Source organism: Neomonachus schauinslandi, chromosome 8, assembly GCF_002201575.2.
Source record: "Neomonachus schauinslandi chromosome 8, ASM220157v2, whole genome shotgun sequence".
NCBI classification, from domain to species: Eukaryota; Metazoa; Chordata; class Mammalia; order Carnivora; family Phocidae; genus Neomonachus; species Neomonachus schauinslandi.
The window spans coordinates 84,402,365-84,420,611 of NC_058410.1; the positions used below are offsets into that span (position 1 = coordinate 84,402,365).

Here is an 18,247-nt window from a genome sequence, read left to right on the forward strand (position 1 = left end):
ATCTCAACTCAAGAGGAAAGGACCCAATAGAAGTTATCAACTGGAGTGAAGACTCCATTTGGCTTTTGCTGAAGGACTTTCTTAGTCTTCTCTTCCATCTTTCTGACATAACTCAATCCTACTTTCCACAAATTTAATTTTTAATAGAAAATATGTATGGATCTCAAATGAGAAGGTGTTTCTACACCTGGAAAAAGGTGAATTTTGTCTGTGAAATACAGTAATCTCCCTTTAACTATGAGGGATACATTCCAAGACTCCCAGTGGATGCCTTAAAATTTCAGATAGTACTGAATCCAATAAATACTGTTTTCCCTATACATACATATATACCTATGATAAAGTCTATTTTATAAATTAAACACAGCAATAGATTAACAACAGTAACTAATAATAAAATAGAACAATTATAATAATATACTGTAATAAAAGTTATGTGAATGTAGTCTCTGTACTGTACTTACCATTCTTCTTCTTGTGATGATGTGAGATGATAAAATATCTACGTGATGAGATGAAGTGAGGGGAATGACATAAGTTTGATGACGTAGTGTTAGGCTACTGCTGACCTTCTGATAATTTGTCTGAAGGAGGATCATCTGCTTCTGGACTGCAGTTGACCCCGAGTAACTGAAACCACAGAAAGTGAATCCATGCATAAGGAGGACAACTATATTAGGTAGTGCTTAGTCGAATCAAAAAACGAATAAAATCTTTTGAAAAGAAACCTCAGCAACAGCCTCTTTTTTCTTTACAAAAAGGAATTAATTCTATCAGGCTCGATTCATTAAAACAGATTAAAATTGGATCCGCTTTGTCTCTGCTGACCTTCATCTTTGAATGAGGCTTCACAAGCTCTTACAATAAATTTCTCCAGAGATTTTTGGTATCAGTTGCAATTTCCAGGAATTAATAAAAACAAGATACTTTGCTAGAATCATAAACAGAAATTATGAAAGCCCTATTTCCTCTTCTTTCAGGACATTATTGTACAATGGAATAAGCACTGAGAACCAGGATGTAGGATGAAGCACCATGCCTGCAATTTTCTGGCTATTTGACCCAGGCAAGTCACTTAAGCTTTCTGAGTCTCAGCTTCCTCGTCTGGAGGATGAAGATAATGATACTTGCCAATTAAAAAATAAATAACATAAAAATGGTTAATAAAAGCATAAAATATTCAACTTAATTAGTAATCAAATAAATAAAATTAAAAGAATTGTTGAATTGGCAACCATATCCCACATACCCAGTGTTGGTAAAAGCTAAATGAGACAAGCACTTTCACACTTTGTTGGAAGCAAAATGTCAGCATGTACCAGGAACTTTAAAAACGCTCATGCAATTTGACTCAGCAAATCTCTTTCTAGGAATATATCTCAAGAACATCGTTTGAAAAACACAGACTACATGTTATTCACAAAGATAATTATAAAAGGTATTTATAACAGTAGAAAGTCTGAATCTTTCTAAATATTTGGAGGAAGCCCAACAATAAAAATGATCATAAATAAGGTGCACATAAAAAAGCAACCTTAGAATATATGTATATTGATAAGCTCATGTGGGTGGGCTAGAAATCAGTTGTAAACTATGTTAGTGGCTTCATCAGCTGTCAAATATGAAAGGAGTTTATATTTCTTTGTACATTCCAGCTATCATAACCCCAGTCCCCATTGGTGCATTTGTCAAAGGTTTGCCTTGCTCACAACATTCCTAGCAGCTGTTCTAGGAGTGTCTGTGACCACTAACTCATATGCTGGAGGTGAACCCCTTGGCTTCTGTCTTTCACAGCTGCAGACGACTAGTGATCACCACTGAAGTGCTCCCTCTGGCCCTATGGAGGAGACACTGCCTCCCATGTCTCTCCAAAACAACAGAAGTCTCTCTGAAAGCCTGGGGACAAGGGAAGTGTAGCAGAGAGGGTGTGATTACTGCAAGTCTTCCAAACCCAGCTTTAAGGACCTATCAGGCTCCCAAGAGTCCGTAATGACAGGACTCTTCATGCCTCAGAAACGAAGTATAACCCAAGCCCATCACCCACGTGCTCACACTCCATTTGAGAAGATGCTGTCCTTCCTGCCCCAGGCTGATTGGGAGAAAATCCACTGCTTTTTTTGGCAATCTTATTCTCTACCAATGTGGCCTATCTGACTCATATAGCTAGGACCAGAGCTCACGGCCCACTTCTCAAAGTTTGGGTTCCTCAGTCTTAATAATACCAACAGTCTAGTCTACGCAATGCTATGCAAACTTATTCCTGTACATTGTTTGGAGAGGCAAATAAAAGACTTAGCTTAACTACCCCTCCCACCATAGTCCAAATCCTGATTTCCAACCAGCAGATTCTTAGACAAAAAGTGGGGTGAGCCACAGTCTAAGGCAGGAGTTGGCAAACTAGCTTCAGTGGCCAAATCTGGTCAGCTGCTTATTTTGTAAAGCTTTATTGAAACATAACCATGCACCTCATTTACATATCATCTATGGCTGCTTATGTGCTACAATGGCAGGGTCAAGTAGCTGCAACAGAGACCAAACAAGGGGTGCCTGGGTAGCTCAATTGTTAAGCATCTGACTCTTGATCTCAGCTCAGGTCTTGATCTCAGGGTTGTAAGTTCAAGCCCCATGCTGCATGTTGGGCTCCATGCTGCATGTGGGGCTCCACACTGAGCATCGAGCCTACTTAAAAAAAAAAAAGTTTCATTTCCAAACAACCTGCAAAGCCTTAAAATATTTCCTCTCTGGCCCTTTGAAGAAAACATTTTCCAACAGTTGATCTAAGGTCAGGAAATGTACCCAAAGGGTAGAAGCTGGAAAGCTAGCCCCCTGGTTAAAAAGTCAGAGCAGCTAAATTGAACCTGTGCTATAGAATTATAGACCCAATAAAAGAAGAGTCAAGAAAGAGTAAGTTAAAAGAAGATGATGCAGGAGACTGAGCAGCTCACCCTGTGTATATCCACTGACCGCACAGGGTCACAAAGGGGACAGACTAGTAGACAAAAATCTCACTGCAAAAGGTGGTGGCATCCTGTTCTGCAAACCTCATTCTGTTCTCTTCCGCGCTGATAATTAGGATAAAGAAAGGACTTCCAGAGCACCACTAACACAAAGCTGTCTTGAGATGGGGGATGATCTGGAGGAAAATCAATTGTCCTGGGCTCAAGAGTGCTTCTTTGATACATGACTCTTGTCTACACCTGGCCTGTATGGTGGCCCTAGTCCAGAGCAGCCTATAGAGGATATTTTGGCTTTCCCTTTACAGTGACTGCAACGGGCCTCAGGGCATGGGCTCCATGGTGACATCTTACCAGACCAGGAACTGTACACAAAGTGGGTGTATACAAAGTATATAGAAACATATTTTTCAGAAAACAATTTAACTTATATTTTGACACCTCCCTCTGACTTTTCTCTGAGATTGCCTCTGTATCCACCCGGAGGATCAAGTTGCACAACCATAAGATGCAAAGTGAAGGGACTACAAAGGCCTAGATCCCCAACTATTGATACACAAAATTAGCCACTGGGGTGGGGGAAGAGGGGGCAGGGGGAACTAGCCACTGATTCATCTCCTAATTCTATCTGCAAATTCCCTACAAATCCATATCAACCTTTGCTATTTTTCTCAACTCTCAGGCATAAAAGACTCATTCTGTTCCCCCATCATGTTGGAGCACTAGAAACTCTATGAAGTTATCTGGGGTCCGTGTCCCTAAACACATCATAGAAACTATTTTTTGGGACTTGCATATCCCCAGGGATCTACTAAAAAATTAACCAAGAAAGGGGGCCATAGGTTCCCTCCTCCTCAGAGCCCACTGACCCTTCAGGAGGTTCTGTTCCTACACATATTCCTTAGGGAGAAAGGGAACAAAGCCACTTCTCACACACAGCCTCTTCAGATCTCAGAACCCTTAGGTTCCCTCCCAAATGACCTCTCCCTCTAGTCAAACGAACGTAATTTTTTTCCTAAGTTTGGGGGCAGAAAGACTAGGTCTGACTCATATTTTCTTCTCAAATCTATTATTTGCTACCCCTCACCCTTTCTATTACTTGCAGGGCCTAGGCTTTTGAAACTTAAAAGCCAGAAGTAGCTCCTCCTCTGCTGTTTTTGGCCAACACAACTTCTCCCCAAAGTAATGAGTCCAGGATAGCCTCTTGCCTTGATCGGGGATAGAGGGACAAAGGGGAATAGCAAGAGCCAGCAGACATTGGTTAAAATTTGGTTTGTATTTCAAAAACATAATGCCACTGAAACCAATTACTCAAGTTATCCTTCTCTTAGCGGTGGACTATGTCATAGATCATGGGGCCAAGAATCCATGTCAGTTACTACTTCCTTAACATACACACATATAATCCCCCTACCAAAACACACTCAAGCACATAGTTAAAACACATGGGAAACATTTTTGCCATGTATATAAGAGATCAAAGCTTATCTATATTAAGACATATAAATATCAAGATATATATCAAAATTTTAGATATATAAATACATAAGATTTGTGACAAATCAGTTTTGAAAAAAAGGAAAGGAAAACATTGGCAAAGGACACAAAGCAGCAATCTACAAAAGAAAGAACACAAGTGGCATATGTAAATGTATATCAAAAAATTAAAATAAATAGAATCACCTAGGGACATTAATAGGAACGTAGTTTCCTAGGCCCTACCCTGGGGTACAGGTACAAAATTTTGAAGGATTAGGATGAACTTTAAATTCTCTAGAGTAGGCATCAATACACCTATGGAAAGCAAAATCACCACACACCACCAACAGTAACAACAAACAAACAACAACCACATCTGAATATGGTATCCTACTGAGAGGACATTTCCTTCTCCACCTGTTATCTTCCATCCAAGATTCCAATGTGTTTTCCTGTAGCAGGGATCCTATAATCTACTTATACTACAATTTTTCCTAAACCTTTTTTTAAAATAAAAATTTTTACTGCTACTATTCAGTTTCAAATACTTGAATGCCTGTACAGCCTCTTTATCTTAGAGGATTTCTTTTGCCTCAATTTTGAAAGGAGAGCTAGTCAGTTACTGGTTTTTAGGTCTTTGGGCTTGTACACACTGCCTTAATTACTTTATAGAATTCCACTGATAGCAAAGAAACCACAGCAGCTGCCTAAATGAATATATGCCTCACATGAAACTCAGATATGTGTTCAGTGGGTCCTGTTACATCTAGGTGCTACCTAGATGCATTCAAAGTCAGTAACACAGTGACAGAATTCCATAGACAAATGTGAGTCAAACATAACCTAAATGAAAGTCTCTGGAAACAGACTGGTTTAAAGTGGCCTTCTCTGTGGTAATAACCGCATTTGCATTTATTAACCAAATGTAAACAAGATATGCTATGAAGGAAAGGAAAATGAGAAATAGTTCTACCATCACAAAATGATTCTATTTAGAACACTGCCATCATCTCTTGGCAGAAATACCTTGTTGGCTTCATTTTGGAGCAGATTGCTTTGAATTGTTTTCAACTACTCCAAAATGTGGGTGCCAGGTTCTATAGCTAGTACATTAATGCCAATGTTTGTTAACTGACCAGAAAACAAAACAAAACAAAATCACATTCTAGTAAACTATATCCATGTTATTAGATCAGCTCCTGCCCCTAAACCACAATTGGAAAGCCTTTATAAAATTCTGTAGGAGAGTTCTGGTATGGAAGATAATAGAATTTGCAGGTATACTCTCTGACATCTTTCCTAAGCTGCTTTGCATCCAAATAATACTCATTCCCTTTTCCTATGCTTAAGTAACACTTAAAAATATATTTATTTATTTGGAGGGGGGAGGGTCAAAGGGGGAGACCTCACACAGGGCTTAATCCCAGACCCCAAGACCAGGACCTAAGCTGAAACCAAGAGTTAGATGCTTAACAGACTGTGCCACCCAGGACCCTGCTTAAGTAACACTTTTACAAAATCCCTCTGTTACTGCACAGGTTGTGTTGTATTATAATCATCTGTTTAGATGTCTGCCTCAGCTCCTCAATCAGGAGCAACTTAAGAAAAGCCATCTCTGGCATTATTGCCTCTAACATAATACTGCCTAATAAATGTTAGCTAAGTAAATGAGTAATTTCATGATGAAGGAATAATAAAACCATGCTTATATATTTAAGTCTAGCCAGGCTGTGTAAAAATGATGGAACAAACCATCTTATTCAATGTGTAAAATGGACAATGCCAATAACGTTTGTTAATTCTTATCAGATACAAAATTCAATTAACATTTTAGTGCAAGATCTACATAGTGTGGACACTCATTAAACATTAGCAGTTGATTTGTTTTTCCATTTGTACATGGTAAAGGGCTTCTGCATAAAGTCTTTTAGAGGTGAGCCTGATGTGGCTGGCTCAAGTGATCCTCTATTAAAGCCAAATTTAGCCCTTCTTTATTCACCATAAAGAATCAGCTCTTAAACGGCTGTAAGAAATGTGGATTTTTCCTAATGATTTTCTCTAGTACGTTCTACTGAAGATTTTGAGGAGAAATAGAGAGGGCTTAAATGCACACCCCATATCAATGAGCTTGATTAACATTACATTCCATATTTCTGTTCTTCCTTAAATCCTTCTTCCACACTACCATCCAGGGTTCCTATGACCTTTCTCTGACCTTCCACCAGCCCATGGCCTTGACCTCTGCAAACCAGTACCTCCCCAAGGCTTTGCACACAGATCTTCCCTGTCATATGCACAGCCATATGCCCAGTCTACACTTAGCCATTTCTCTCTTGTATGACCAGACCACAGTAGAGAGGTCACCTTTCAAGTAAATACTGACAGCTCATTATGTCTAAAATTTCTCATGAAATAGCAATTAGTTTAAAATAAAGTGGATGATAGGTAGAAAGGAACTCACTTCTGGCATTTGGAGATTCTAAATAAAAATAGTTTTTAAAAATTTAGAAAAACCTTCAACAAATTCTAAATATTCAAACAGGGATTAATACCTGTTTCTTAAGAACTTTTTTCTAATTCTAATGATCCCATAATTCCTGTCTCAGATTTATAGGACTCTTTTAGACCTCCTCTTTAATAGACTGTGGAATAGCTAGTATCACAGGAAGAGATATGGCATGTTTACCATTTAATTAATTTATTCAATTCAATTCTATCCTTGAGTGCAGTGGTAGGCACACAAAAAAAGTGATCCCATGTTCACTGATAATCTTGAGTGGTGAGAATATGTGTGCCTGTCTTATTTTCTTTTGTGTCTTCCCTCACTTAAGAATTTTTTTGCAAGGGCGCCTGGGTGGCTCAGTCGTTGGGCGTCTGCCTTCGGCTTGGGTCATGATCCCAGGATCCTGGGATCGAGTCCCGCATCCGGCTCCCTGCTCGGCGGGAAGCCTGCTTCTCCCTCCCCTACTCCCCCTGCTTATGTTCCCTCTCTCACTGTGTCTCTCTCTGTCAAATAAATAAATAAAATCTTTAAAAAAAAAAGAATTTTTTTTCAAAATTCTTTATTTTCTTTACCATTTTGAGGTCAAAGTTTCCTTCCACTTACTCATTGTTTTCTTCTGTGACATGCAGGAAATTTCTGCTCATTTATCCTTCAACTCCTCTTTCCTTGACACTCCTTTGCAAACCCTCTCCTTCTTCCTCCTGCCCCTCATCTGTGAACAGTTCTCCAGCACAGTCCCTAGAAGTCTCCCTGATGGAAAATCTCAGGAAAAGGGGACCACCTGTAGGAGCACAGTGCCTGGGGAGGTGAGCAGAGCTGGAAGGCAAGAGAAGAGCACTGAAAGCAGCTCAGTTATTTACCTCAGTTGGTTCCCTAACATGTGCTTACCTAAAAAGATGCTCTTGTCAAAGGAGGAGAAAATAACTGACACGAGATGGAAAGGTCTGTTACCAAGAATTATGATAGCATGAAGCATTAGGAGGTAAGTGTTGCAATCAGCAAAAATCAGAAAGCATAGAATGGCAACCTTCAAAAGAAAAATCCTTGCTTATTACAAAAGTCATCTCTCTAAGTGCTCCCTGAGTCTTAGAAGCAAATGACTCCAGAATTTCCAGATTCCCCACAACTAACAGGGAATTAGGACCATCCCCCCATGAAACTAGACAGAAGGAACTCTGGGAAGGATGCCCTTTGCCTGTAAGTGATACAAAGCCTATCAGCATATTCTAATATAAAGGCAATCTACTATTACGTCAAAAGTAAAATTTTTAAGGCAAATAAATATCTTTAAATTGAAGACATGCAATACTGATAGTTTCCTAATAGGATTTTATAAATATTTTTGAGAGAAATTACCTTTCCCTTTCATTGAAACTGTCAGAGCAAAAACTTCATAGGCCTAAATTAAACAGGCAAAGGAGACTTTATTCCAGACTATTGTAATAAGAGAGAGACCAGAGCTCAGTCTGAACTAAATTCTGCTGAAAAGAAGAAACCGGAGAGGTTTTAAGAACTAGGTCGAGGGAACTGTAGACAACCTGTGTTTGCTAATTGGCCTTACCCAAAGGAAAGGTAATTTTCTCATATTTTCACGTCAGGAGGTAGTTTTACAATCTGGAGCAACGTGCTCAAGGAAGTTGGCTCCTACTCTCCCAGGATATTAGGAGATACCTGATATCTGATAGCCAATGATACAGGCACTATCTTCTTTGGTGATTACACTTCAAAGCCATGGCTCCCAGGTCCTTGAGAAAGACATTCCTGGTGGTAATACTGGCAAAAGGCAGGGAAAAGATTTACATACAATTCAAAGGAGGCAGAGAATTTGCAATTACAAGTTTTTCAAAGTAAATGCTCTAAGAAAAGAGAGGTCAGAGGCCTGGAGTTGAGCCATCTTAGTCAGAATATTTAGAGGATTTCTTGACCCTCACTATTCGAAGAGGATAATTCATGCACTATTTAAAAGAAGGGTCATTAGAGCAATGCCAACCCTACATCAATGCCTCCTCTTAATAAAAGTTTTTAAGACTATTGTCAATAAAATCACATTCGGAATTCATTGTCTTCAAATTAATTAAAAAGAACATGTTTGTTTTAAAGAGAACTACTTAACTTCCAACAATATTAAAAAACCTTACAATGGCATTTGTTTTGATTTTGAAACATTCCTAGGGTGACAGTGCTGATTAGTGCTGAAAACGATTTAATTGTATTAAATAACTTTGAGTAAACAAAATGATTCTTATTTGGCTACGTCTTTATTCAGTGGTTCAGGGTATTCCTAAGATACCTGAAATAAACAGTCAATTTAGAAGGGTGAAAATCCCATTTACTCCTTCTTCAAGCTATATAGTTCTCTTTCAACAAACATTTTAAATTTCTATTATAGGCAAAGGATAATACTCCATGATTTAATGGATTAAAAAATTAATAAGTCTAATCTTTGCTCTTAAATTTACACACTAGTTGATTACACGAGTCACCAAGTTTCTCTAATACAAGGCAGATTGAAATCAGTGCCATAAAAGAATGTCAATTGTTACGGTGTTACCAAAACAGGAAAAATCAAATCCTATTAATTAACTCTCTTTTAGTTCATCAGTACCTTAGTCAAGTATCAAAAGGTTGCAAGTAACATAGACCCCCTCGATTTTATTTTTTAAAGATTTTATTTATTTATTTGACAGAGAGAGACAAAGCGAGAGAGGGAACACAAGCAGGGGGAGTGGGAGAGGGGAGAGCAGGCTTCCCGCCGAGCAGGGAGCCCGATGCGGGGCTCGATGCAGGGCTCGATGCAGGGCTCGATGCAGGGCTCGATCCCAGGACCCTGGGATCATGACCTGAGCCAAAGGCAGATGCTTAACAACTGAGCCACCCAGGTGCTCTCCCTCTCCCCAATTTCTTTTAACAAGAAGAATGAAATATTAGCAAATATAGATTTAGTTCATGAAATCCAAGGCCAGACCTCAGAAGCAAATAGATCCAGAAAATGGACATCAAAATTACTCTCTCTGTCTCTCTAGATTGACATGGTCTCTTACTCTTGCTTCTTTCTCCCCCTTCAATTTTTTCCTTTTTCTGCCTAATTGCCTTCTCTACTTTGGCATGCATAAAGCTAAACATTATGGCTGGCTCAGATCTTAATTTGTATCCTTTTTCAGTAAAGAGCTAAAAAAGACTGACCCATGTCTCACAGACCCAAATCCAAATAGTCTGGAGAAAACATCTAAGTGGCCTGACGTGGGCCAGATCCATATCCTTGTCCAAAAGATAGCTAGAGGTTAAGGATATTGAGATACAATGAAGTCCACGCAATGAGTGGGGTGAAGAACTCCCAGACAAGGGAAACCTAAGTTAGGGCATTAATTCAGAATATGTATAAGACAACAAGATAGATGCTAGACCAAGGGGTAATTGCCGTCTTTTATCAATAAACATTCTGGGGAATTACCTCTTAGCAGGGATTAGGTTCTAAAGTCAAACATTGAAAAACCATTTAAAGACAAAATTATCTTTGAAATATCTTAAATAGCCCTAAACTCTTTTATTCTTGTGGTTTTTTTTTAAAGATTTTATTTATTTATTTGACAGAGAGAGAATGAGAGAGAGCACATGAGAGGGGGGAGGGTCAGAGGGAGAAGCAGACTCCCTGCCGAGCAGGGAGCCCGATGCGGGACTCCATCCAGGGACTCCAGGATCATGACCTGAGCCAAAGGCAGTCGCTTAACCAACTGAGCCACCCAGGTGCCCCGCATTCTTGTGGTTTTATGTATATAACCCTAGTATCATACAGAATGCTGTGGTTACAAATAGCAAATGACCTTGACTCAATTGGCTTAAAGAAAAAGGAAGAAAACTTGTCATCTCATAAACAAATGATCCAGGGTTTGTTAATTGAGTTGTTCAATGACATTATGGCACTGAAGTTCTTTTAATCTGACTATTTCACCATTCTTAGCATGTCTGACTATCCCAAGCTAGCACCTTTTGTGCTCACAAATGGTCACAGACCAGGGACTCAATCCATATAGGAAAATATACAAAGTCTCTTCCTTGTTCATCTATTTAAGAAGTGATGCAAACTCTTTCCCAAAGCTCCCTATTCTCAGTAGACCTCTCTCAAATCTCAGTCAGAAATGGGGTAGAACTCACCCTAAGCAAACGAACTGCTAGAATAGGATCACTGTAATAGATTTATAACAATCAGATCTTACTCAGGAACCAATCTGGGCAAAGCTGGACACCATGCAATATTGGGGCTCTTTCAACATGGAGGAAGCAGAAAATGAATATTTGATACTCACAAAACTCCTGATTTCAACCATGTTTATTTTAGGTCAAATTAATACAAAGAAAAGAGTGAAAATAAACCTCATATTTCATTAAACCCAATGAATTCCAAGATTAAGAATGTTGTGTGTACTGTCTATTGACATCCTGTGACCTGGTGATTTGGAATATTCTTTGGCAACTTCTTGCCTAGGCTATATAGGTGATGCTCTAAAGCCCAAATGATAATTAAAGGAGTGAAGTTAAATTAATATTTTAATCCAAATGGAAGTGACATGAATAAATTGGCAGTTTGTGAAAAATTCATTTGGATAAGATGAGAGGGTGATTTTCACTGTCCTGGCCATTGTGTTGTTTAACTCACAGGGGATCATTTGCCCTCAGGCACTGTGGGGACCCACCTGTGAAGGCTGAGAGTTATGTACCACACTAGTTCTATAGGACAACAACAACCATATTGTTGATCATATTCTGGCTTCCTTGAAAGATCTGCCTTTTTGTGTCAATTTGCACTAAATTCCCACTAAGCCCTGGGAAACACTGCTCTATTCTATAGAAATTTGCCTTCAGGTAGCAAAAATGTTTTTATCTTAAATTTTGCCCACATGTTTTATTATAATTTGCTGTTTTTTTAATTGTTTACTGTCCTTAACTATAACCTCCCTGAGAGCAAGCCTTTGATAGTCACAACATCAAGTTTGAAGCCAGGGTCATAGTGATCAAAAAATGTCCAATGAATGAAAGAATATATTTTCTTTCTTTACCCATTTCTGCAACTTTGCCCAAACCACAATATTCTGTCAGTTGCCTTATAAGCGCATAAATATCTCCGGTAACTGAACAGCACAACTCCCTTATAAAATGTTGCTCAGCAACAAATATGTGTATCAAATGTTTAATGTTAACATTGAACAGAATGTATAGTAAGTCCTCAAAGGTGGAGCAGGACTCCCTAGTTCTGAATTCCTTCTAAATAATACATTAAGGAAAGGAGACAAGTTTTAAGCAGAGAAACTTGACAAACACTACCTCAGCCAGGCGATCAAAGTCAACTTCAACAGTGAAAAGTCATGGTAATAGTTTGTCCCTTTATATGATGTGTTAAGAATGGCATGTTATCTCTGTGATCTTCTTCTCCAAAACCATAATCCTGTTCTAGTCATGAGAAAAACACCAGTAAATCCCAACTGAGAGACATTCTATAAATTACTGGATCAATAATCCTCAAAACCATCAAGATCATGAAAAACAAGGAAAGTCTGACTGGTGTGAGGTGATATCTCATTGAGGTTTTGATTTGGATTTCCCTGATGCCGAGTGATGTTGAGCACGGGATGCAGAGAAAGGGGAACCCTCCTACACTGTTGGTGGGAATACAAGCTGGTGCAGCCACTCTGGAAAACAGTATGGAAGTTCCTCAAAAAGTTGAAAAGAGAGCTACCATACAACCCAGCAATTGCATTACTGGGTATTTACCCCAAAGATATAAATGTAGGAATCCGAAGGGGTACATGCACCCCGATGTTTATAGCAGCAATGTCCACAATAGCCAAACTATGGAAAGAGCCAAGATGTCCATCAACAGATGAATGGATAAAGAAGATGTGGTATCTATATACAATGGAATATTATGCAGCCATCAAAAGGAATGAAATCTTGCCATTTGCAATGACATGGATGGAACTGGAGGGTATTACGCTGAGTGAAATAAGTCAATCAGAGAAAGACATGTATCATATGACCTCACTGATATGAGGAATTCTTAATTTCAGAAAACAAACTGAGGGTTGCTGGAGTGGTGGAGGCAGGTGGGAGGGATGGGGTGGCTGGGTGATATACATTGGGGATGGTATGTGCGATGGTGAGCGCTGTGAATTGTGTAAGACTGTTGAATCACAGACCTGTACCTCTGAAACAAAAAAATGAAGAAGAAAATAGCAGGAGGGGAAGAATGAAGGGGGAGAAATCGTAGGGGGAGATGAACCATGATAGACTATGGACTCTGAAAAACAAACTGAGGGTTCTAGAGGGGAGGGGCGTGGGGGGATGAGTTAGCCTGGTGATGGGTATTAAAGAGGGCACGTTCTGCATGGAGCACTGAGTGTTATATGCAAACAATGAATCAGGGAACACTATATCAAAAACTAATGATATAATGTATGGTGATTAACATAACATAATAAATTTAAAAAAAAAAAAGAAAAGAAAAACAAGGAAAGTCTGAGAAACCGTGAGAGCCAAGAGGAGCCTAAGGGGATATGATGACTATATGTCACATGATATTCTCAGTGGAACAGAAAAAGGACATTGGGTAAAAAGGAAATCTGAATCAAGTATGGACTTTATTTAATAATAATGTATTAATATTGGTTCATTAATTGTAACAAATGTACCATAATACTGTCAAAAGTTAATAAGAAGGGAAACTAGGTGTAGGGTATGTGGGAACTCTCTATACTATTGTAATTTTTCTGTAAAAATAATTTTTCTGTTCTAAAAATAAAGGATCTTTATCTCACATTCATCCGAGTGGAGAGGGGAGAAATGCAATTACCAAACACCAAACGATGGCCTTTCAACAGATTCTCTCCCCACCCCCACCCCAGTGGAGAAATGAATCAACACCTGTGATCCATCAGAATGATAATGCATGCCTTCTTCTATGCCTTCTTCATGGGGAGAATGAATAAAGTGTGTGGCTGGAGGCCAGGACTGTTAATGTGAGGAGGCTGCTGCACATGGCTATAAGAGGAGCACCCCACCATCAGGTGCCCTCTCCACATCACCTGTCCTGGCAGCACCAAAATACTGCTGCTTTTTCCAAGTTTCATGATATTTTGCCACAGGTTTTAACCCCCTAAAAGATCGCACATTTTTTACTTTCAGCAATGACTTTGAACTCAGCTAATTTTTGTACTTTATGATTAACCATTCAGAAAGGGTCTGTCCTTGCTCTTAGATTTTTATTTCACACCTGAAATCCTCAAATACTTGGGTTTATACCGCCTGACCTGTTCAAGTTTCTTTTTTCCCAGAATTGTTATGCTGTAAGATTCTTCCTCCTTTACAATGGTCCATCTCTTCACTGAGTTATCCTCTGTCTTCAATCCTTCCTTGTCCTTGACTAATTTAAATTATGAAACAAATCCACACATTTCAAAGGAATCTTTTCCCATCAGCCAAGATTATTCACCAGCCAAGAAAGCCCTGGGGCAACAAGGTTACCTATTAAATCTTAATGAAGATCAGTAAGATCTAGAATTTGCTTCCTTCTGTTGGGTAACTTATAAATGTAGCAATAATATTGTGTACCCTAAATTCATTACCAGTTATGGGCATATTAGATATTTTATTTTGGAATGTGTTGCATATCGGTTTACAGAAAAAGAATTCCAAAGCCTGCCATCAAATTCCTCCTCTATGTCACTTGACAATGAGGCACTAAAAACAATTCCAACAGCTGGATATATCCTGAGATCATGAGCCATATACTTTATATAGAAACTGAGAGTTTCAAAAGTTTGAAGCAGTTAAATCAACCAACCTTTAAATAAGTTAAAAATAAATAGTTGTTTAAACTGTCAACTAAAATCAAAATTTCGATTAGAGAAAGCAACATGAATAAGTTTGATCTGTGACCCTAACTTAAAGAAACCCATCTGTTAACGATATCAGTCAAAAGTAGCACAATGACATATGATTCCACTCATAAATGGAATCTAAAATAAAGAATATATAAACTAAAAGCAGAATCATAACTATAAATACAGAGAACAAACTGATGGTTGACAACGGGGAGAGAAGGGTTGGGCAAAACAGGGAAAGGGCCTTCAGTTATGGAATATGTAAGTCACGGGAATAAAAAGAGGATAAGGAATACAGTTAGTGATATTGTAGTAGTGATTAATGGGACAGATGGTAACTACACTTGTGGTGAACATAGCATAATGTATGAATTTGTTAAATCACTAAGTTGTACACCTGATACTAATGTAACATTGCATATCAACTATATTCAAGGAAGAAAAATTTTTAAAAATCAAAGTAGATGGCTCAAGCCATCCAAGATGCTGAAAGGAAAGAAGGCTTAGGGGAAGAAGGTGGCCCCAACCCCTGCTGTCGTAAAGGAGCAGGAGACCAAGAAGGTGGTCAATCCCCTGTTTGAGAAAAGACCCAAGAAATCTGGCATCAGACAGGAAATCCAGCCCCAAAGCAACCTCATCCTCATCTGATTTGTCCAGTGGCCCCGCTGCATCTGGCTGCAGTGGCAAAGGGCTATTCTCTATATAAGTCAAAAAGTGCCTCCCGTGATTAACCAGTTCTCCCAGGCCCTGGACCACCAAACAGCTACTCAACTGCTTAAGCTGTCCCACAAATACAACCAAGAGAAGATGCAGAGATTGTTGCCCCAGGCTGAGAAGAAAGCTGCTGGCAAACGGGGTGTCCCCACCAAGAGGCCGCCTGTCCTTCGAGCTAGGGTTAATACTGTTACCACCTTTGTGAAAAACAAGAAGCCTCAGCAGGTAGTTACTGCAAACGCTGTGGATCCCATTGAGCTGGCTGTCTTCCTGCCTGTCCTGTGTCCAAAGATGGGGGTTCCCTACTGCCTTATCAAGGGGAAGGCCAGGCTGGAGTGTCTGGTCCACAGGAAGACGTGAACCACTGTCACCTTCACACAGGTTAACTTGGAAGACAAAGGAACTCTGACTAAGCAGGTAGAAGCTATCAGGACCAAATACAGTGACAGATATGATGAGATCTGCCATCACTGGGGAGGCAGTTTTCTAAGTCCAAAGGCAGTGGCTCACATTGCCAAGTTGGAAAAGGCAAGGGCTAAGGAACTGGTCACCAAATTGGGCTAATTGTATGCTGTTGAATTTTCTGTACACAAAAGTCATAAAAGGTTCTCTTTCAAAAAAATCAAAGTAGCACAAAAAAGACACTTTTTTCTTTCTTTCTTTCTTTCTTTTTTTTGTGAAAACAGACAAACCGAGATTGCTTATTTGAAATAGATGGGTTTCTAGTCATTCTTTGAAAATTTCTTTTAGTTCAATTTTCAAAAATTAGTAACAAAAATGTGTAAGATATATCTGTGACAATCTCTAACTTCATGATCTTTGTTTTTGAAAGATTACAAATAATCTACTATTATCAACAGATATATTATCTATCATCTATCTATCTATCTATCTATCTATCTATCATCTATCTATCTCTTTGAGGGTCTTTTCTTTTTTTCCAAGTAGATATTCACTAATTTACGTTGAAATATATATGTGCTAATAATTTCTAAAGGAATCTCCGTGCATGGCTGAAAGGAGGAATTTTAACCAAGGTTGCTGTAAAAGAATCTTAAAAGAGGATAATGAGAAAAATATATCATTCATTTGTTCAAAGACACTTGAGTGCTTACTCTTTGCTGATGCTCTCCTAAGCACAATGGGGGATGGAAAAAAAAAAACATGATCTGGACTTTAAGTAGCTTATCAATAATTAAAGATATAAGGTGTACATATGAGCTATACTAGACACTAAGTAGGAAGCAAAAGACATAATGAGTGACAATTGAAACATCTGGGACTTAAAAAAAGAGGTAGAGATCACTTCCATTTGAGAATAAATAGAGTGAAGATAATTAGCATAGCTAAGTTAATAATTACCTAAATGGGTTGAAGGGAAAATAGAGTGGCAGTGATCGAAACTGATTCTCTGGATCCTGTCAGAATCTCATTAAAACTGTGTCAGAAGAAATATGACAGGGAGCCCATGACTGAAAGACACCTTGCTTATGTGGCTATGATTTGCAAATTAATCAATCTTGACAATCTGATCACTGTGATTCCTAAGAGTTTTGTATTGGTTTCATTTAGCAATTTTATGTTTGTAGATTGTCAATTTTTTTTTAATTTTTAAAGAAGCTCTTTCTCTAAATTATGCAGCCTTTATGCCAAAAATTTTGAAACATTCTGGTTGCTCAGTCATGGCTGCAAAACAACTACCATGAAACAACTACCATGAAATCAAAGAGTCTGCGATAAAACATTTAGCTAGAAATTTAAAAGCCTAGTTAATATTTAACCCAAAAACTTATATAATAAAAATGGTGATAATGAATGTGATTCATGATAACCATTAGAATTGTATAAAATTAAATTAATGATGGTTTTAAAACATGAAATGATCATTTCAAGGGAAGAAAATTAGTTTCATGTGACCATATGCTTCAAATTGAGAATAGATTTAGAAACCATCAAAAAGCACCAAAATAATACAGAGACAAAATATCTTCTTGTTATATTTGACTGTTACCAAACACTCAGAGATCCTCCACTGCTTAAGGGTGATCCCCTTCCCACATTTCTCAGCATGGGATAAAAGCTGTCCCCAACACTCTTGTCCCTGCTTGCTTTTCTAGTGTCCAACATACCCAGTCCCTGCTTTAACAAAGTTACTTTCTTTTCTTAAAAATTGCAAAGGGCCTTCCCATATCTTGACTTTTGCTGCTACAGTATAAACCCTTCTCCACATCTCTGGATGGAATAAGCCCATTGACATCCAATAAACATACCACTTCTTTCATGAAGTAAAATAGTCTCAGCTACAACAGCCTTAAACTTGACTAGACATTGCACAGATTTATGGAGAGCACTGGGAAGAGTGTGGACAACATCTCAAACAATGGAATACTTAGAAAACAACTACCACATGTACTTGATCCCTGAAACAATGGATCAGAAGAAAAGGAGGGGTGCCTGGGTGGCTCAGTCGGTTAAGCGGCTGCCTTCGGCTCAGGTCAGGATCCCTGGCTTCCTGCTCAATGGAGAGCCTGCTTCTCCCTCTCTCTCTGCCTGCTTCTCTGCCTACTTGTGCTTTCTCTCTCTCTGTCAAATAAATAAATAAAATCTTTAAAAAAAAGAAGAAGAAAAGGAAAGCAGATGGAATAAGGAAGAACAGAGAAACTGTGCTAGGTCAGGGTGTGTGTGTGTGTGTGTGTGTGTGTGTGTGTGTGTGTGTGTGTGTG

General features: G+C 38.7%; 1 pseudogene; it reads left to right on the plus strand.

Annotated features, from left to right (window-relative positions):
• The first annotated feature begins 15,293 nt into the window (after positions 1 to 15,293).
• On the plus strand, positions 15,294 to 16,088 carry LOC110583524 (annotated as a pseudogene).
• Positions 16,089 to 18,247: the final 2,159 nt, after the last annotated feature.